Source organism: Cherax quadricarinatus, chromosome 32 (genome assembly GCF_038502225.1).
Source record: "Cherax quadricarinatus isolate ZL_2023a chromosome 32, ASM3850222v1, whole genome shotgun sequence".
NCBI lineage: Eukaryota > Metazoa > Arthropoda > Malacostraca > Decapoda > Parastacidae > Cherax > Cherax quadricarinatus.
In genome coordinates, this window is record NC_091323.1 from 24,104,433 (window position 1) to 24,126,202 (window position 21,770).

Genomic DNA, 21,770 nt, shown 5'->3' on the forward strand with positions numbered 1-21,770 from the left:
GAAAGTATTGGTTTGGAAATAGGGTAGTAGATGAGTGGAACAGACTACCTAGTTGGGTAGTTTCAAATTTAGGTTGGATAAATACATGAGTGGGATGGGTTGGATTTGAGTGGGACTTGCACATCAGAGCTTATTTCTTGGGTAGCATTGAAAATTGGGTAGGTCAAATGTTTGTTAGTGGGATGAATTGTAAAGGACCTGCCTAGTATGGGCCAACAGGCCTGCTGCAGTGTTCCTCCTTTCTTATGTTCTTATGTAAGCAAGCAGGAACAGTAGAGATGTGAAGACGATGTAATCAGTTCATCACCCTTGAAGTCGTAGAATTCTACGACATCTACCTAAAGCTACTCAAGAAATAACTCCCGTACCCCTTGACACCAATCAAACCCAGCCCCTCCCACTCATATATTTGTCCAGTCTCTTCTTAAAGCTACCCAAGGTCCTAGCCTCTATCAACCCACTGGGAAGACTGTTCCACGCATCTACAACTCTGTTAGAAAACCAGTACTTACCTATGTCCTTTCTAAATCTAAATTTATCCAACTTAAATCCATTGTTCCTGGTTCTTACCTGGTTCGACACCCTCAGTACTTTATTAATGTCTCCCTTGTTTATGCCCGTCATCCACTTATACACTTCAATGATATCTCCCCTCATTCTACGCCTCTCCAGAGAGTGGAGATTTAAGGCTTGAAGTCTATCTTCATACGGAAGGTTCCTTACACAGTAAATCATTTTAGTCATTCTTCTCTGTATGTTCTCTAATGAGTCTATGTCCATCCTGTAGTAAGGGGACCAAAACTGAGCAGCATAATCTAAATGAGGCCTCACTAGTGATGTATAGAGCTGTAAAATAACTTTTGGACTTCTGTTACTTATACTTCTTGAGATAAATCCAAGTAATCTGTTGGCCTTGTTGCGCACACTGAGGCACTGCTGTCTTGGCTTTAGATTTCTGCTTACCATGACTCCCAAGTCTTTTTCACATTCTGTAGGACCTGCCTCGTATGTGCCAGTGGGCCTTCTGCAGTGTTCCTACATTCTTATGTTCTTATGGAACAGTCTACCTAGTTGGGTTATTGAGGCTAGGACTTTGAGTAGTTTCAAATTTAGGTTGGATAAGTACATGAGTGGGAGGGGTTGGATTTGAGTGGGACTTGCACATCGGAGCTTGTTTCTTGGGTGGCATTGAAAATTGGGTTGGTCAAATGTTTGTTAGTGGGATGAACTGTAAAGGACCTGCCTAGTATGGGCCAACAGGCCTGCTGCAGTGTTCCTCCTTTCTTATGTTCTTATGTTCTTATGGCCCATACTAGGCAGGTCCTATACAATTCATCCCACTAACAAGCATTTGACCAACCCAATTTTCAATGCTACCCAAGAAATAAGCTCTGATGTGCAAGTCCCACTCAAATCCAACCCCTCCCACTCATGTACTTATCCAACCTAAATTTGAAACTACCCAAAGTCCTAGCCTTAATAACCCAACTAGGTAGACTGTTCCACTCATCAACTACCCTATTTCCACATACCCTATTTCCAAACCAATACTTTCCTATGTGGAAAAAGACACTTATGTACAGTTCAGGACATTTATTAAAGGAAACGTTTCGCCACGAGTGGCTTCTTCAGTCCTAATTAGGACTGAAGAAGCCACTCGTGGCGAAACGTTTCCTTTAATAAATGTCCTGAACTGTACATAAGTGTCTTTTTCCACATCTTGTCGGTATCACCATACCATTTCCTCACTTTCCTATGTCCTTCCTAAATCTAGACTTATCTAATTTAAATCCATTACTGCGGGTTCTCTCTTGGAGAGATATCCTAAAGACCTTGTTAATATCCTCTTTATTCTGACTAAGACCCGCGTCAGGAAACATTTGTCCTGTTTCCTGACGAACCTTACCTAACCTAACCTATCCCCTTTATTACGTGATCACGTGATCAAGGTCCCAGGACCGAAACGTTTTCTAATAAATATGTCATAGTGTTTGCTTACGTGTCTTTCTAAACCAAGACTTTATTTATATCCCCTTTATTAACATATGAGTGGGAGGGGCTCGGTTTGATTGGTGTCGTGGGTACGGGAGTAAATTCTTGGGTAGCTTTGGGTCTTCTTATCTAACAACCTGTCGATATTTTATACCATTTTAATATTCATTCTGATAAATTAGACACATGTGCAACTCTTGGGTATCTTTATTGAGGAAACGTTTCGCCACACAGTGGCTTCATCAGTCCATACAAAGGAGAATCTTGAAGAACAGGAGGAGAATGAGGTAATCAGTCCCTCAACCTTGAGTCGATGTGGTCAGTCCATATAAGCTGCTTCTCCGCTGATATGCCGTATTCTATTCAAGATTGATGGACTGATTACCTCATTCTCCTCCTGTTCTTCAAGATTCTCCTTTGTATGGACTGATGAAGCCACTGTGTGGCGAAACGTTTCCTCAATAAAGATACCCAAGAGTTGCACATGTGTCTAATTTATCAACATGTCGGTTCTCTGAACCATTCATCTACAAATATTCATTCTGTCAGACACTGCAATACAATGATATCTTGGTACAGAACAGTAAACATCTTGCACAACTTTTACTAGTGAGAATGGTTGGATTTGAGAGGGACGTGACCTCTCAATGATTACATTCTTGCTTCTACTAGTGGCCTACATCTCACCTCCTGACAGTATATAAAGCTCCATACTGTCACTTCAACTTCACATATCATACCATCAAGCATGGCGTTGGTGGGCGCTTTGGACGTGAATGACGAAGATCCAATTACTCCGATTTTGAGTTCAGATAAATTTGAAGACTTGTTCACGGAATCTGTACACTACATCTCTGAAAAGGGGTATAACATCAAAAACAAGACTGCGTTTTATCTTGAAGATGACCACGACCAGTTTGGACTTCCTTCATGGCTTGCACTAATATTGATTTTCGTTTTTCTTTGTTTAGCACTAGTAATTGCTGCTAGGAGCCTCATTCATGGTAAGCAAACACTTGCACATGTGTCTTAATTTCAACTTGAAAATGGTTGAACTGTATCTTCCCTATTGCATAAGTGAATTTCTTGGCAAAGTTTATAATATTCATGAGATGGATTACTGCCAAGGAAGCACTTATTTCAGATCAAAACATATCTTCACCCTAGGGGTTCATTAACCTTCAGTTAATTTGACTTAATTCTTTATTTAAATTAAACTGTATACAGACAACATTGTATTCCTGATACCATTAACTAATTTATTCTCATTGAAATTAAAATCTTAATATTATCTTCTTTCTTTGTGCAACCATAGCTTGTTAAGCCTACTCATATTCTTTTTTAATTTACTTTGCAATTCTTAACTGTCCCCCCCCCTATCAGAGGGGAAGGGAGAAGTCATTAAATGGTAAATTTGGAATTTTAATTATTAGTTTTAATAGAGTATTCATTTAATCCTTTATAACGCGTTTCTTTCTACAAAATAAGCTCATTCTTTTTTTTCAGAATTGCGGGAAATTCGTACACGCAATCGTATAAGTATTTATCTTCAAACCTTAGCTCTCTTGACTAAAAAGCAGGAAGAGCAGATTAGTATGATCCCTCGCAAACAACCCTTAATCTGTCTTGAAACAAATCCCAAAGAAGTAGCAGTGTCCACCAGTGAAAGAATACCTCTTGAGAACGTTTCACTGGAAGGGACGTCAGACAATTTGGATACTGTCCTTCATGGAGAGCCGTCGCTTCTGCAACACAAAGACGATGAGGCGTACATCGACGAGGCGTGCATCATGTCGATCCCTTAACCTTCTGCTACCTGTAGTTGGACATTGGTTATCAACTAGGTTTAACTTCTAAATTAAAATTCAATTTTATTTCAACTGATACTATCTTTGCACTTTTGTAAAGAATTTATGCATAATGCAAATAAAGTAGCACTAAGTGGTTTGTGAAATCCCTTCACGAAATTTTCTTTGGGCCCTTACTTTGCCAGTTTTCCTATTATAAAGCCAGTTTTTGGTGTTAAACATTTTTGTCTATATTACATACACAATTAAACTGCCAAGTCTTCCATGTTGACGCTGCCAGTAAACATGATCACGGGATCTACACTCTACTATGAAGTTAAGCCCACTTTCACTGTTAAAAAAGATAAAGGAAGGAGCCTTTCTTATGAAAATTTTTAACTGTGAACGCTCTTCACTTCACTACTACTACTACTACTACTACTACTACTACTACTACTACTACTACTACTACTACTACTACTACTACTACTACTACTACCACCTCTACCCACGCGTCACCTCACCTGACTCCTGCCACTATATATACCATTCGTACTATACCATTCGTATTATATACCATTCGTACACATATATATAAATGTTTTCTTAGTTTTCTCTGTATTAGGACTGAAGAAGCCACTCGTGGCGAAACGTTTCCTTTAATAAATGTCCTGAACTGTACATAAGTGTCTTTTTTCCACATCTTGTCGGTATCATAAGAACATAAGAACGAAGGAACACTGCAGAAGGCCTACTGGCCCATGCGAGGCAGGTCCAAGTCCCTACCGGCTTAAGCCAATGCACCCAACCTAGTCAGGTCAGGTCACATTGACTTAAGGGAGGAACACGGCAACCGACCTGTTAGCACAAGCTATCAGGTCCAACTCACACCCACCCACATCTACTCATGTATTTATCCAACCTATTTTTAAAGCTACACAACGTTCTGGCCTCTATAACGGTACTTGGGAGTTTGTTCCACTCATCCACAACTCTATTACCAAACCAGTACTTTCCTATATCCCTCCTGAATCTGAATTTTTCCAACTTAAAACCATTGCTGCGAGTCCTGTCTAGGCTAGATATTTTCAGCACACTATTTACATCCCCTTTATTTATTCCTGTCTTCCACTTATAAACCTCAATCATATCCCCCCTAATTCTACGTCTTTCTAGAGAGTGCAGTTTCAGGGCCCTTAGTCTATCCTCATAGGGAAGGTTTCTGATACATGGGATCATCTTTGTCATCCTCCTTTGTACATTTTCCAGAGAATTTATATCCATTCTGTAATACGGTGACCAAAACTGTGCAGCATAATCTAAATGAGGCCTAACCAAGGATGTATAGAGTTGAAGAACAACCTGAGGACTCCTATTATTTATGCTTCTTGATATGAAGCCAAGGATTCTATTAGCTTTATTGCGAACACTTATGCACTGTTGTCTTGGTTTCAGATTACTGCTAACCAGAACTCCTAAATCTTTTTCGCAATCCGTAATATTAAGATCTACATTATTTAGTTTATATGTGGCATGGTTATTGTCCTGTCCAACATTTAGAACTTTGCATTTGTCTATATTAAACTGCATCTGCCACTTCTCCGACCACTGCATCAGTCTATTCAAATCTTCCTGGAGTGCTCGAATGTCCTCGTCAGAATGAATTCGACGGCCTATTTTGGTGTCATCGGCAAACTTGCCGATGTCGCTCTTTATGCCCTCATCTATGTCGTTTATGTAGATTGTGAACAGCAGGGGGCCCAACACTGACCCCTGTGGAACACCGCTCGTGACGCTTCCCCACTCTGATTTCTCCCCATTTATGCAAACTCTCTGCTGCCTATTTGTCAACCATGCCTCTATCCAGGAAAAAATTTCTCCTCCTATTCCATGTGCTTTAATTTTCCTCAATAGTCTCTGATGTGGGACCCTGTCAAAAGCCTTACTGAAGTCCATATACACAATATCATATTCATTACCATGATCTACCTCCTCAAATACCTTAGTGAAAAAAGTTAATAAATTCGTAAGGCAGGAACGCCCCTTTGTAAAACCATGCTGAGATTCGTTGATTAATTTATGCTTTTCAAGGTGGCTACGAACTGCCTCGGCAATTATTGATTCCATAAATTTTCCCACTATGGAGGTTAGGCTTATTGGTCTATAGTTCGAAGCTAAGGACCTGTCACCTGTTTTGAAAATAGGTATCACATTTGCCATTTTCCACTTATCTGGCACCATGCCAGTTTGTAGTGATATGTTGAAAAGATTAGCCAAAGGTGTGCTAAGCTCCTCTTTACATTCCTTTAGAACCCTTGCATACAGTTCATCAGGGCCTGGGGATTTGTTAGGTTTTAATTTATCTATTTGCCTAAGGACCATGTCACTTGTGACCCTAATAGTGCACAGTTTATTATCGTCCTGTTCTACATAATTTATCATTACTGGAATATCGCTGGTATCCTCCTGCGTAAAAACTGAGAGGAAGTATGTGTTAAAAACTCTACACATTTCCTTATCACTGTCAGTGAGCTGACCCGAGGAACTTTTGATTGGGCCTATCTTGTCCCTGATCTTACTTCTGTATACCTGAAAGAATCCTTTTGGGTTAGTCTTCGATTCTCTTGCAACTTTAACCTCATAATCTCTATTTGCTTTTCTAATTCCCTTTTTTATTTCTCTCTTTAACTGAATATATCGATTTCTTAATTGCCCCTCTCCTCTTTTGATTTGCCTATATATGCCTCTCTTTTGACCAATCAGATATTTTAATCTATTGTTCATCCATTTAGGATCATTTTTGTTTGATCTGATTTCCCTATTTGGAACATAATTTGACTGAGCAGCTAGAACTATGCCCTGGAAAGCATCATATCGGCAACCATCACCACCTACCTGACCCCTAGTCAGGTCATTCCAGTTCAGCCCACCTAAGTAATTTTTCAGTCCTATGAAATCAGCCAAGCGAAAGTCAGGGACGGAGACTTGATTGCCATTATTAGGGGAATTCCATGATATGTTAAAACTGAGTGATTTGTGATCACTCTCCCCAAGCTCATCATTAACCTCAAGATTATTAATTAGTGTTTCCCTACTGGCAAGAACCAAGTCAAGGAGGTTATTTCCCCTAGTTGGCTCTGTCACAAACTGTTTTAAAAAACAATCCTGGATCGTATCAAGAAAGTCACCCGACTCTAAATTTCCTGTCAAATTGCTCCAGTCAATCTGTCTATAGTTGAAATCTCCCATTAGCACAACATTTTCGTATGTAGATGCCTTACGAATTTCGTCCCATAGAAGTTTACTGCACTCCCTATCAAGATTTGGGGCCCTGTAAATCACACCCAAAATTAGTTTTTCTCGGCCCTCGAGAAGCTGTAACCAAACAGATTCAGTGGCTGACGCTTCTAATTTAATATCTTGTCTAACACAACAATTTAAATTGTCTCTGACATACATCGCTACTCCACCACCTTTCCTGTTGACCCTGTCAGTGTGGAATAATTTATAGCCTTGTATGTGACATTCAGAGGGCATCTCTCTATCTTTCAGATTGAGCCAGGTCTCTGTTATAGCAATAATATCTATGTTTCCCGCACTTGCAATTAATCTTAGCTCATCTATCTTATTTCTAACACTCCTGCTATTAGTATAGTAAACCTTAAGGGAGCTAGTCCCTTGCTGCCCTCTGCTGTCCCCCTTTGTTTGCTGACCTGTTCTATTGTCTTTATTTATAACTTCATGCTGAATGCCTTTTATACATTTACTGTTTCCAACCCTAGTGTTGCAACCTGCTTGTTTCCCACACACACCCATACCTCTATCTTCCATCAGTTTAAAATCATAGGCATTTCACCAATGGCCTTCTCAATCGAGTCTGCAAGTGCTACCACCCCTGCCCCAGAGAGATGAACCCCATCCCTTGCATACATATCATGTTTGCCATAAAAGTTGTTCCAGTTGTCAATGAATGGGATTGCAAGTTCCTTGCAGTATCTGTCTAGCCAGCAATTTACACCAATTGCCCTAGACAACCATTCATTTCCTACTCCCCTTCTAGGCAAGATGCTACATATGATTGGGATCCCTCCCTTAGACTTAATGAAATCTATAGCTGACCTGTACTTATCTAGCAGCTCTTCTCTCCTACCCTTCCCAATATCATTTCCACCAGCACTGAGACAGATAATGGGCTTGTTCCCATTACCTGACATGATATTATCCAGTCTGTTGACAATGTCCCCAACACCAGCTCCAGGGAAGCACACTCTATCTCTCATCTTCTTATTCCTATTACAAAAAGCACGATCAACATATCTTACCTGAGAGTCACCAACCACAAGAATGCGCTTACCTTCATTAGCAGGGGCAGTAGTACCCTTACCTTCACTGGCCACTGAAGTACATTCATCCTGGAGAACAGAGAAGCGATTTCCTACCTTCAGATCTGCACTCTTAACTTTCCTTACTCTGATGCGCCTCCCATTACTGTGAACAACTCGCCATACCATTTCCTCACAAATTCCAGGACATAACTGGAGACAGTAGAACTATATATACAGAAGATGAGGTAATCAGTCCCTCAGCCTTGGAGTTGGTCCGAAGAGCACCGTAGTCGTGGAGGTTCTTGTGTTTCTATACACAAGTCTACATTGTCGTTCAGTACGCTAGGCCCCTCCAGGTGCCGGCGAGGTACTCTGGCTCATGGAATCAAGAACTGTTCAGCAACTTTAAGGCGTTTCCTTGGAAAGCTTAGTAGCTACTTATTCTAATTTCGAAATTTATCTATTAATTATATTAAATGGGAAGCGATAAATCCGCCCGGGGATTGGGAGGTAGGTTTGATCCAAGGAAAGGGAGCTTAACTAATACCGTGGCTCAACCCTTACCTTTAAAGACTTTGTTCCTGTAACTTTTTTTTTTATATTTTATTTAAAATAATACAGCACAACATATAAATAATTAAAATAACACATGAATTAGCCATTTGCAAATACAATGACCTACCATCAACCCCATTACATACCCTGAATGTTTTGTTCATATTTTTACTAAAGAATATTCCATCACCTAACGGAATGAAACGAGCAAGATGGCTCCTGCACAGAAAATTACATTAACAAAGTCAAAACCTCACAATTCATGCTTGTGCAAACACAAACCCCACCAAAACACTGTACAATAAGACCCCTTGCAAAGTAAACAAAATATAATACAGCATACAAAAGATAAAGTTATATATTACAATAACTTAACAAAAGGCAAACCTAAGCCTACAATAAACAGTGCAATGACACGTACCACAATAAAACTTCCCGCCTTTTTAAACAATGAGCAGGAAACACCTAACAGAATGAAAAGATGGAAATAAATGGTATAAAATACCGACACAATGGAAATATATACACAAATGCAGTATAGCAAGATAGCTCCTGCACAGAAAATGACATTAACAAAAACAAAACCTCACAATTTATGCCTGTGCATACACAAAACCCCCCACAGCTCTGTACAAAGTACACAGAAATTATAATACAGCATACAAAAGATATAATTATACATTACATTAGCTTAAACAGTAGGCAAACCTAAGCCTACAATAAACAGTGCAATAACACATACCACAGAAAAAAAATGAGCAGGAAACACCCGCAAGTAAAAGACATAACATTATATATACAATAACAGCCCAACGTTTCTGAAACTTGAATTAGACAATCTACGGCATATTAAAGCTATTGAAAAACGTGCTAAAAGTATCTAAACAAGAAAGGACTCGCAGCAGTTGGTTAAGGTTGGGAAAAAATAAATTTAGAAAGTAGGAAAGCATTGGATGAGTGGAACAAAATAGCGAATAGCGTCATTAAAGTTTGTTTAGCTTTGAAAATACGTTAGACAAGGTGGGTGTAGATGAATGGTTCAGAGAACCGACATGTTGATAAATTAGACACATGTGCAACTCTTGGGTACCCAAGAGTTGCACATGTGTCTAATTTATCAAAGGTGGGTGTATGTTAGTTGGACCTGCCTAGCTTGGGCCAGTGGGCCTGAAGCAGCGTGCTGCTGCTCCTTAAGCGGGTGTGACTTGGACATGCCTAGCATGGGTCATCAGGCCTGCTGTAGTGCTCCTTACGTTCTCATCAGAAGCAAAAGATAAAACAAACACTAACTGAACATTAAAATGGTATAAAATACCGACCTGCAATAATACTCTTTTATGGTAAGGCTCATTTTACAATCATTTCGTTTTAATTTTCCAATTATCTGATGTATTTAGTAAAAAAATGCAACTATTAAAATGCTTGTTTTTGTAGATGAATGGTTCAGAGAACCGACATGTTGATAAATTAGACACATGTACAACTCTTGGGTATCTTTATTGAGGAAACGTTTCGCCACAGTGGCTTCATCAGTCCATACGTAGGAGAAACTTGAAGAACAGGAGGAGAATGAGGTAATCAGTCCCTCAACCTTGAGTCGATGTGTTCAGTCCATCAATCTTGAATAGAATACGGCATGTCAGCGGCATATCAGCGGAATGGTTCTCTGAACCATTCATCTACAAATCTGTCAGACACTGCAACTTCTTGGGATCTTAATACTTAGGAATTCTTCGCCTGCCTAATTCTTGGGTACGACCTACTTCCACATTGATCCATATACCTAACATTCGCTGCCTGACCACGGTCGAGTGAGGTTGTGCGCTGCACCCCTCTGCTGTTTCAGGCGAGCTACCTTGTATCAACATGGCGCTGAGTGTGAGAAGGCGCGTAAATACCATTGGTATTGAGCTGCTTCGTGGGGCGATTTCACCCTCTTCAGTGCAAGTCTTACTCCCAACAATCATTAGGGAGACCTATGGAATCCAGGACGATGAGGTGTATGGTGTAGCCCTGAATGGGGCTTATAGAATCTTCGTCAAATTGAATTCCACGTCCGTGTATGAGTCTTTGGTGACGAGATTCCAAGACGTGAGTCTTGACGCTACTCCAGCTGTGAAGGTGCGTTTGATCGACGTATCTCGCCACTTTACGTGGGTTAAGATACGTAATGTCCCATTTGAGGCAGATGAGGCTGACGTAAGGAGTGTTTTTGAGACATATGGGACCGTACATCTGGCACAAAAGGGCAAGTGGACGGCAGGTGCTTATATGGGATGTCCGGAGGGTACCTTTTCCCTGAAGATGACTCTGAGACATCCCATACCGTCTTACGTCGTGTTGGAGGACTTCAGGACGCAAGTTATGGTATCGTATGCCGGACAGAGACGTACGTGCAGAATATGTGGGGCGTACGACCATATGGCGGCAGAGTGCGTGAAGCTGAGGAGGGCGCCAGCGCAAACTGGTGAAGCACCAGTTACCAGCGTGATAGCTGTTGAGAGCCCAGTGCGAAAGCAAGGGCCTGGGCGCTTGTGGAGTGAAGAGGTGGAGGATTCCAAAGAGGAGACTGGCATGTGTGAGGTAAGCTGTGATGTAAAAGGATCTGTTACTACACAAAGGAAAAGTACAGAAGTGCAAGTGCAGGAGGAGGTGCAGGCTCTAGAGGAAGAGCTTCAGGAAGTGTTAAGGACATTGACACCGCCTGCAGAGGATGTTGTTCCTGAGCTGGTGAGAGGCACGGCGTTGCCTGTAGAGGAATGTAAGGATAAAAAACATAGCAGGGTTGACGGGCCAACTAGTAAGAGAGAGTTGTCGTCGTGTGCTGTGGAACGGGGCGTGGTGGAGGTTGAGGTTCATCGTGAGGGAACCTCAGAAGATAACATGGATGTAGAGGGCATCACGAGGAAGAGAGCGGCGGCGTCAGACTCAGATGATGTCCTGACGCCGGCGCAGAGGTCTGGGAAGAAGGAAGAGCACTGTCGAAGTAGTCATGATAAGAGGCATCGCAAAAAAGGGGGGGGGTTGATGGTGTGAAGCCTTGTGCTGGCTCTGGGGCAGGAGGCCCTGGGATGAATGAAGAGAGGAGGAAGGGTTGGAAACTATAAAGAGGCCTTAGGTGTATGACTGTGAACGTCAATGGATTGTGTAATAGTGTGAAGAAGGAATGGTTTCGAATGTTTCTGTATAAATATAGGGTGGATGTAGTGTTCCTGCAAGAACACAATTTCAAGGAGGGAAGAGTGCTCGAGGTGGAGGGGTTTCAGGTTATGACTGCCATCTGCACGTCTGAAAGGTGGTGTGGGGATATTGATCAGGGAGGCGAGCCCGTTTGTGTTGCTAAAAAGTGATTGGGGAGGGGGGGGAAGAATATTGCGCGTGGATGGGTGGTGGATGGGGCAGAGGGTTTCTTTTGTAAGTGTGTATGCACCAGCAGAAAATGATGTGAGGGTAAAAAGGGATTTTGTATGTGAAGAACTAGTTTTCTTCTTACGTGGGTTACCTACAGTGGCCGTCGTTGGTGGGGACTGGAACTGCGTTATTAGGAGGGCTGACGTGGAACCAAAAGGGGCGGGGCACGTGTCGGCGGCCTTGCGAGATCTTTTGAGAGATATTCAGTTGCGGGATGCGGTTGGAGGAGGGGCGTGGGAGGTAGAACACACTTTTGTAAGACGGGGTTACGCTGCTAGGTTGGATAGGCTGTATATATCTCAAGGGGTTGGGTTGACATTTTTCCGTACAATAGAAGTAGCTTATTCGGATCATCGGGCGGTAGTAGCAGAGGTGGCGTGGGAGTCACTAGCAGGTATATCTAGGGGTTATTGGAAATTAAATACAAGTGTGTTAGGTGATGAGGAGGGGATAGAGGGATTTGCAACGCTGTGGGAGGGGTTAAGTGCAGAGATAAATGGGGTAGAGGATGTGGTGATGTGGTGGGATGGTGTGGCTAAAGAACGGATTAAGCAATATTACGTAAAGGAAGGGAAACGTATCAATTCTTTAAAATATGGGCTTGCTAACTATTTGGAGGATAGATTACGGGGTTGCTATGCGAGGGGGGCGGTGGCGGGCAATTATCCCATGGATGATATTATGGCAATTAAAGGGAGACTGCGTGAGGTACAGGATGAGAGGTTCCAAGCGGTGCGGGTACAGGCGGGGGTGGAAGAGGTGTTATGGGGCGATAGACCTTCATCGTGCGTATTGCGTAGGCAGAAACAAAGACAGCAGGCAATGACTATTCCATGGTTGGAGGTTCATGAGTCGATAGGAGGGTACAGGGAGGGGCAGGTCATACAAGCTACGGAAGGAATGGGGGCGTTTGCTGATAAGTGGTATGAGAGGTACTGGCAACGAGAAGGGGTAGAGGATGGGGTTTTAGAACAGGTGTGTGGGAGTGTGGTATGTCAGTTGCGTAACAGTGATAGGGAAGCACTGGGTGGGGAAATAACTGAGGGAGAAATATGGAGGGCTTTAAGTGGAATGCGAAAGGGCAAAGCACCCGGAATTGATGGACTCCCGGCAGAGTTTTATCAGCAGCATTGGGAATTAATGAGGCGTTTTTTGGTTAGGTTATTAAATTGCATGAAGGAGAGAGGTGAGCTGGGTGAGAAGCAGGCAACGGCTGTCGTTGTATTGGTACCGAAAGGTAAGGGGCAGCATACGCTTCGGGATTACCGGGCGATCTCGTTGTTATGCGCAGATTATAAATTGTTTGCGAAGATTTTGGGAAATCGGGTCAAGTGTGTGGTGGGGCGGGTAGTATCAAAAACTCAGTTTGGTTTGCCAGGGAGGTCCATGGTGGAGGGGCATGGGTTACTTAGGGATTTCGTGGAGGCAAAAGGGGGGGGAGGGAGGGAGGTTTGGTGGCGCTCGATTGGCAAGGGGCATACGATAGAGTGGATAGGAAAGCATTAAAAGCCATCCTCAGGGGTCAGGGGTTTGGGGATGAAATAGTGGGTTGGGTTGAGGCGTTGTATGGAGGTGCAATAGCGAGGGTACAGATTAATGGTCGACTGGGTGAGAAGATTGTAATGGGTAGGGGAATTAGGCAGGGGTGTCCTATGTCACAATTATTGTTTGCGTGCATACAGGACCCCTTTTATAGATTGGTGGAGCAGCGTATGTGTCACGTAGAGGGACCAGGGTGTGAGGTTGCGAGGGTTTGGCCAGTTTTAATTGGGTATGTGGATGATACAACTGTTCTGATCAGGGAGGGGATGTCAATGGACACATTAGACGGGGTAGTAAAAATGTTCGCAGGGGCAACTGGTATGAGCGTAAATTCAGATAAATCCATGGTTATGGGGTTAGGGGCTTGGGCCGGTAGGGTTGATTGGGGTAGTGCAGTTGTGGGGAGGCAGGTGAATTCGTTAAAAATTTGCGGTCTGATTTATGCAGACGATCTAACTGTGGCACGCACGGAAAACTCGATTAGGATGGTAGAAAGGATTCAGGGACGCTTGGGTGCATTGCGACCTTATCATTTGACCCTTGTGCAGCGTGCCATTGCTATTAATATCTTACTGTATAGCAAAGTATGGCACGTGGCAGCCGTGTTCCCATTAACTGGGCCAGCAATAACGAATATACTTAGGAAGGTTTTTAAATTCTTGTGGGGTTCGAGCTGTGATTGGATTAAAAGGGATGTGGTAATGTTACCTGTAAGTAAGGGGGGGCTGGGATTGCTGGACTTAAAGCGGAGGGTCAAATGTGACTTCATTAAAAGGGAGGTGATGAGGGAAAGTGTGGGTGGGGGGGGTTTGGCCAGGATCCATAACAGATTGCAACGGATGTATACAGGAGTTGAGTTGCATGAGTGTGAAACTGTGTTGAGGGCTCTGGCGTGGGATCGAGAGCCAGCAAAGGTTAAAATAGGTAGGTTGTGTAGATTGTTAGCCGGGAGGGTTGTAGCGCCTGTAGAGGGAATTTTCCCCATGTATGCATGGGGAAGTATATGGAATAGGTTGAGTAGGATGAGGTTGCAACCTCGTGTTCGGGATGTCATGTATCGTTTTCTGCACGGCATTTTACCGTCGGGTGTGGTTCTACGGGATAGACGCGTCGTTGACGGGGGGGAGTGTGGGATATGTGGTGGGGAGGAGTCGGCTTTTCATGTAGTATATTTTTGTGATGGAATGAGGAGTGTCAAGGGGTGGTTAAGTAGGGTGATAAATAGGATAGGAGGTAAAGGAATTTCTGTATTGAGAGCATTAAGTCTCGACGTGGGGGGTTGGGAGGAAAGTGTAATCAGAGCTGTGGGATACATTATGGCAGATTATATCTATATAGTGTGGGGATTGCGGGGGAAACAGGTTACTGAGGTGAAGAGGAGGGTGTTAGCGGTAACGTTCTATAAAACGGTATGTAGAAATAAGGAAATTTATGGGAGGAGGTGGGTGAAGGATTTTTCAGAGGGATATAGGCAACTTACGTTACAGGTTTTATTAGACTTGTAATATACGAGGGAGGGGAGGGTACGATTGGAAAGTGTTGCTGGGGTAGGGAAGTCATGGGTGAAAACAGGGTCGCCTCCCTGGTAATGGATGACAACAAATGTTTGCGTGAGTGTTGGATGAATGATGCGTGAGTGAATATGTGAACCACGGGTGCTGGCACCTGTGGAGCTGGCCAGTTTTTTTTGTGTGACATGGACTATACACTATTCATATAGTCCTCCTGTTCCTTCAAGGTAGTAGTGATGATGGATAAGGTATTCAAGGGGGGGGGGGGTTGCCTACATCACTGTGCATAGCGAGGGTAGGGCAGCATATTGATTGGAAGTGATGGACAGTTGCTTGTCCAGTGTGTTAGTATTATGTGTAGATAATACGCATATTATTGTATGTAGCGAGATGGGACTACATGCAAGTTGGACTTGTACTATGAGAATTATTCTCTAACGCCTGATATGTGAAGGCTGATTGATCAACTGTGATCCATTCAAATTAGATTTATTATTATGTTATCTATGTACATAGCAGTCTTAAGTCATATTATTATGTTGTTATCTATGTACATAGCAGTCTTAAGTCATATGATGTGAGTTGTGTTTAGGTGCAGTTGTCACAAAAATTTTGTTTTGTTTTGTCTGTGTTAGGGAAGTATGTGGAATTTTTTGCGTGTAGCCGCTACATGGCTGGGGTTTATACTTTATACCTTTGTATTCTGTGATGTTTTTCATAATATGAAGTTTTATTTATATACTATGTTGCATGAATAGGGTTTACATGCTAAGACTGCACATAAGTTGCCTTTGAGAGTTGACATTCAATATAGCAACCTTCTTAGAAAATTAAGCTTTTGGGGTTTTCTTTCACCAGGTTGAGGTGTCATTGTGTTAAGTAATGACATGTATCCCATTTCATTGTTATTAATATTTTGTGTCTAAGATGTTACTGCATCACTCATGATAGTGTAATTCCTATGTATCCTTTAATGTTAAGTTAAGATGCAGTCAGGTTGGTGATGGTTATATTTGCGAGAGGGGAGAGGGGTGAACTTGTGTCAAAGGTTTCAGCCTTCACAGGTATATGACTGGTATAACTGGGTGTACATGGTGTGTGGTATTAGGTTGTCAGAACACTTCGTCTGTTGTAAGCATTTTTGTAAGGGTGAATTGGGAATTTGTGATTTAACTCATTATGTGTACCTTTTAATATAATTTCCACCTTGTATTGTAATGTTTTAAATAAAATATAAAAAAAAAAAAACTTCCACATTGAACAAATGTGACACCACCTATGACTGCTGCACCTCTCCTGCCATACGGTTTATAAGTTGCTTCTCCGCTCATATGCCGTATTCTACTCAAGATTGATGGACTGAACACATCGACTCAAGGTTGAGGGACTGATTACCTCATTCTCCTCCTGTTCTTCAAGTTTCTCCTACGTATGGACTGATGAAGCCACTGTGTGGCACATGTGTCTAATTTATCAAAATGCTTGTTGGAAATAGTCCAAAGAAAATCCAACTCGTACACCTTTTTTTTTTTTTTTACCAAGTGTGAAAATGCAGACATAAAGTACTCATCTTTACTTCATTTTATTACTGTCGGGTAATTATACAAAAATGTTAAAATACATTATTCGAACTTACCCTAACTAAAATAACATTAAAATAATAAAATTTCAATTAAACAAATGTAATTCGTGTGAAACTGGCTGCCCCAATTACACAACAGGTGAACCAGAATAACAAACGCTAGCAAACAGTTAATCCCGGTGCACTGTGGGAAGGTATGACAAGTGACGCAGTTGAATTCAAGCTGTTATGGTGGGCAGGAGCTTACTATTAGGCGCACTCTTGAACCGTCGCTTATTCCTCATCTGATGTCTGGAAAATTGTTAACCTCGTCGATAGTTGCTAGTGTCAGGAAAATGCACACATTTAGCAATGAATGATTATAATCTGGGGGAAAAATTCTAGTTTTAACTGCTGGTAGTAGCAGCACACATTAGTGACTGACATAACGGTTAAATAGATAAACTAAGGACGACGTAAGTCTCAAAACTGAAGAATTCAAAATGAGTAACGGAAATTGCACTAGCAGAGAAGCTACCGGACACGAAGACAACTTTCATGAAGACAAAGTCAACCCCTGCCTTCCCATTGTGGATACTAAGAACCTGCTCAAATCCGTGAACATACAGGAAGACTTTTGGCGCGCGATTGTGATTTTCTTTGTGTTCCTGAGCCTTGGTCTTTTGTTCTCCTACCTCTATATTGCAAAAAAGTGCAAGTATTTCTTCCGACTTCCACATTCAACATTATAATTTCATTTTGAGATAAGTGGTCGAGAAAATCGACACGTTGTAGAATGAGACATTTGTACAACATATAGGTATCTTTTCATTTAACTTTTCGCCACACAGTGGCTTAATTAGTCCAGTACAAAGAAGAACGGTGTAAGGAGAAGAGTTAGATTTACTCAGTCCCTCAGCCAAAATTCATGGACTGGACACATCGATTCCAGGCTGAAGGACTGATAACCTCAAACTACTACTCCTTAAATAACAAAAAAGCACAATACCGTGACAGGAACGATACACAAATAACTCGCACATAGAGAGGAGCTTACGACGACGTTTCGGTCCGACTTTGACCATTTACAAAGTCGCACAATGGTCGAAGTCGGACCGAAGCGTCGTCGTAAGCTCCTCTTCTGTGCGGGTTATTTGTGTATCCCTCTCCTTACACCGCTCTTTGTGGTGGACTGATAGTCACTGTGGCGTAACGTTAACTCAGATTCCCACGTGTTGCATAAGTGTCTCATTCTTCACCCTAATTTTATAAATTTACGTGCATTATGGAACTTGATAATTCCCCAGGACTTTTAAAAACTAAATGAGAATATTAATGTATTACAGCGTCTTTAATGCTTTTGTCACTACCACTGGCATCCATACTTCATCAATTCAGTGAACTTTTATATCATTTCTTCCAGACAGAAAGTGTTGGTGGCTCGCCACTTGGTTCTGGGAGTGGCGTCAGCAGGTAACCGAACGTAACAGGAGCGATCTGCAGCATTCTTCCCAAGATAACTTTTCCCTCGTAGGATCTTCTCGCCAGGCTTCGCTTTCTACGCCAGACTCTGTGTTTGAGGAGTTTGATTTTGGATCACCGGCAACTACACATTCTTCACTTCCTCGGGTAGCAGACAGAGGCTGTTCATTCTGACAATAGTTTTCGTCACTGTTATAAATTTGTCAAGGTCTATCATTGAATGATCAGCAAGAACGTGAATACATTTAGGTGTCAGTATCATTCTACTGCCATTTAGAGCATAAGGTATGGAGTGCTGTTCCAATTCTTTACGATCAACGCCGAAAGAATCGGTAACGTGTATCTCAGTGCAACATATTAATTAAGTGTTAAAATACTATTGCCATTTCTTCAACTGAAGTATATAATAAAAACAATTATATCGCGATGTAAGTGATTTAACCGTAGGTTACATAATGCCCAGCATCCTCGTATAAATGAACCTTCCTGAGTGTGCTGTAGACCTGACCTATACGGATTTAGCTTTTATGAATGATGGAGAGTTTACCAACTATCCATTGCAAAGTTAGACCTTGAAAATAATAGGCGGAGACCAACACCAGAGTGAGAGAAACTCTGGCCACCGCAACACAGTTCACTCAGGGGTCATTGATACTGGTGAAGTTCATGCGAGTAGCTGAACTTGGCCCTTCGTTCGTTGGATCGAATTCGATCGTGTCTCCTTTCCCAGACGATGTATGACCCCTACGGGTCTAGCGCCTTCCCATAAATAAATAGATTTACTTAAATATGCATGAAGGTCACAGCGTAAGAAGTATATCTATAAATTTGGATGGAATTTTCTTGCATAGATGCTGGTGACTGCCTCTTGATCCAAAGAACTGGAGCTACTCTCCATTTCCTTGTGACTTCTTCCTAGGCGCTCCATTACCCACTAAGTCGAAACTTTGGTTGAAACGAAGTCTCGACCGAAGTAAAGACTTAGAATTAAATCTCCTGACTTAGGTCTACAACGTCGTGATGAGGATCGGGTGTAGGCTGTTGTTGCAAGCCACAGCAGCCCAGTCGTCGGAGTGCACGATGCCCACCAGCACGCACTATTTCACACAGCCTCAAGGAATTCTACTCGGTCATCACTTGCCCTCACTACTGAAAGTCTTTAAGAGTTCATTTATAAACTTGGGGTTTTCTAATATATGAAAATAATTAATACTAAAGTTATTTACAAAACTTTTCTCAAGAATATTTTTTATTAGTTAATAAAATTTAAGCTTAAAAGTTACCATACCTATTCAAGCACCATAATTTCAGCTGTGGAAATTGTCATAATAGATCTTTGCTTTTCTCTAACAATAAAAAAAAAAAAGTATTGTTTAGTTTCACGAAGGATACTGTACTTAACAGAATGTACTATATTTAAAAATAAAACTTTTTTTTTTGTAGACGTAATTTGTCTAAACTTCTTTGCATAGTTTACACACAATATTCTGCCGAGAAAATAACCTCGAATTAGCTTTTTTACCATCCTCAAGCAGTAACTATACCAGTCTCGCACAATAACTATGCCAAAGTCCTACAAAGTACACCCAGGTCTCCCAATTGCTACAATTAAAAAAAAAATACTACATATAGGTCACGTTATTAGGAGAGGTTCACCCCTGGTGGCTTTAGCAGTCCGTGGAATAAAACCACAGGACATAAAGACCAGCGAGTGAGAGAGCATACTTATGCGTGCAGCACACTGATTCACCAGGAATGTCCTGAGATGACCCGTTCGAGACTCTAAGGAGATGTCTTTGTGAATCTGCTTCTGATAGCTACAGCGTCTTCTAAGGCGGAAACTGTGCTGTGGCTGGGATCAGGGTCTCCCTGTGCGTTCCACTGCAAAAGTTTTATACACTACTACAGTGAGCCGAGGCCATCAGCCCCCCCCCCCCATGATTGCCTCTGAGCTGTGTTTGGTGGTCAGGTATATTTGCTAATAACGCATGAACTTTGTCCATTATGCGTAGGTACGAAGTTTTCATAATGGTTCTGAATATCTTTGTCTCTAGTCTCAGGTTGCATATGACCTTGGTAAAGGACATCATTTGAGGGTTCAGAAGTAATACTCTCGGCATGGTTTGCAATGTTCTCTTGAACTAGCATTCTCTTCACTGGTGGCAAATATGGCGTTGGGGTAGACACGCTGGTGGTAGTCTGGGGCCTGCTGACTGCTCTTATGTGGTGAGTTTGAGCAGCGGTGTCTAGGTGAGACCCGCTGAGACGTCACTTTTCTCTAAACTGACGTCTGGTGCTGAGGTGTGTGTAGTCTGTGGTCAGTCAAACAAACGGGCTTCCACATGCATAAATTGTCATTTTTGTGGAAATTGGTGTCACGCCCCTTGTGCAGATATCCAAGAACTAGCTACAAGCAGTATTAAAACAGGGAAGTGTTTTTGGGTATGCCCAAATGAGATAAATCTGTGGACTAAAATCACAAGGGTATTAAGAGGTCAACATCAAAGCTGCTTTCATAGAAAACCTGGAAGCTTTTTACAACAGATGGGAACATAAAAAGTCTGGGCTGAATGGTACTGCCCTTGTTACTGGCCATGTAGTCAAACTGTAAGGCTGGAGATGATGTCCTGGTAGTCAGTAAATGTGGGGCTGATAGTGCTGTCCTGGGAGACAGTAATGGTGAAGCTGGAGGTGCTGTCCTGGGAGACAGAAATGGTGAAGCTAGAGATGCTGTCCTGGGAGACGGTAATGGTGAAGCTGGAGATTTTGTCCAGGTAGTCGGGAATTATACGCAGGAAGGAATACATATAAATGACCTCGTAGGGGACAGGAGCCATAGTAGGGAAACAAGTGTAGTCAAAGATAAGATAAAACCAATATTGCAAACTAGAAATACCGCAGGAAATAGCAAACAAGAGGACTCCACTAGCAATAGTGAGGATATATTACCAAAAACAACTGGTGGGAGCTCCATTGTTAGTGCTAGGGAGGATAGAAGTAAGACAGGGAAACATGCACCAACAGGGAATAGTCACAGAAACCCAAGGCAAATGGAAACCAAGCCTGTGCACATACTATGCACTCGGTATCTGCTGGCATGGGAAATCTGGAAAAACAGATGGGACGTGCAACTATGACCACCCTAGAAAATGCCATGCCCATATGACAACAGGAAAATGCAAACTCCCTTCCTGTAAGCTTTTTCACCCTGAACTGTGTACCTCTTCAGTACAGGAAAGACTGTGCTATAACTTAAATTGCCAGGCATACCATCTAAAGGGGACAAAAAGATACAAAACATCCAGGCCATGGGAAAACCTGGGTAGCCACAGCCACTCAAGAGGGAGAGGTTTTTTAGTGCCAGGAAGGGAAAAAAATGGCAGGAAATGGCAGAAATCGTACACCAAATCCAGTCATTCCTGGAGGGGAACCACAGTCGATGGCCTCCACTCCAAACCAACAGATACAGATACTAATGCCGGAAAAAAAATCCCCCCCCAGTACCAACAATACCACCAGTCCGATAACATTCTTCTTGGCAAATATACAGGGTCTAAAGCCAGCAACAAACAACAAAATACCTTTCATCCGTGGACTGCTTGCA

The 21,770-nt window shown here is 42.2% G+C and overlaps 2 long non-coding RNA genes across 2 annotated transcripts in view; one reads left to right on the plus strand and one right to left on the minus strand.

Moving 5' to 3' along the window:
- LOC138853510 (uncharacterized) overlaps nt 1-21,770 on the minus strand; it is a 211,779-nt gene that overhangs the window by 48,053 nt on the left and 141,956 nt on the right. The window lies entirely within an intron of this gene.
- Nucleotides 16,875-18,590, plus strand: LOC138853509 (uncharacterized). Its single transcript, XR_011392682.1, has 2 exons — nt 16,875-17,402; nt 18,112-18,590. It is a non-coding gene; the product is annotated as an uncharacterized lncRNA (long non-coding RNA).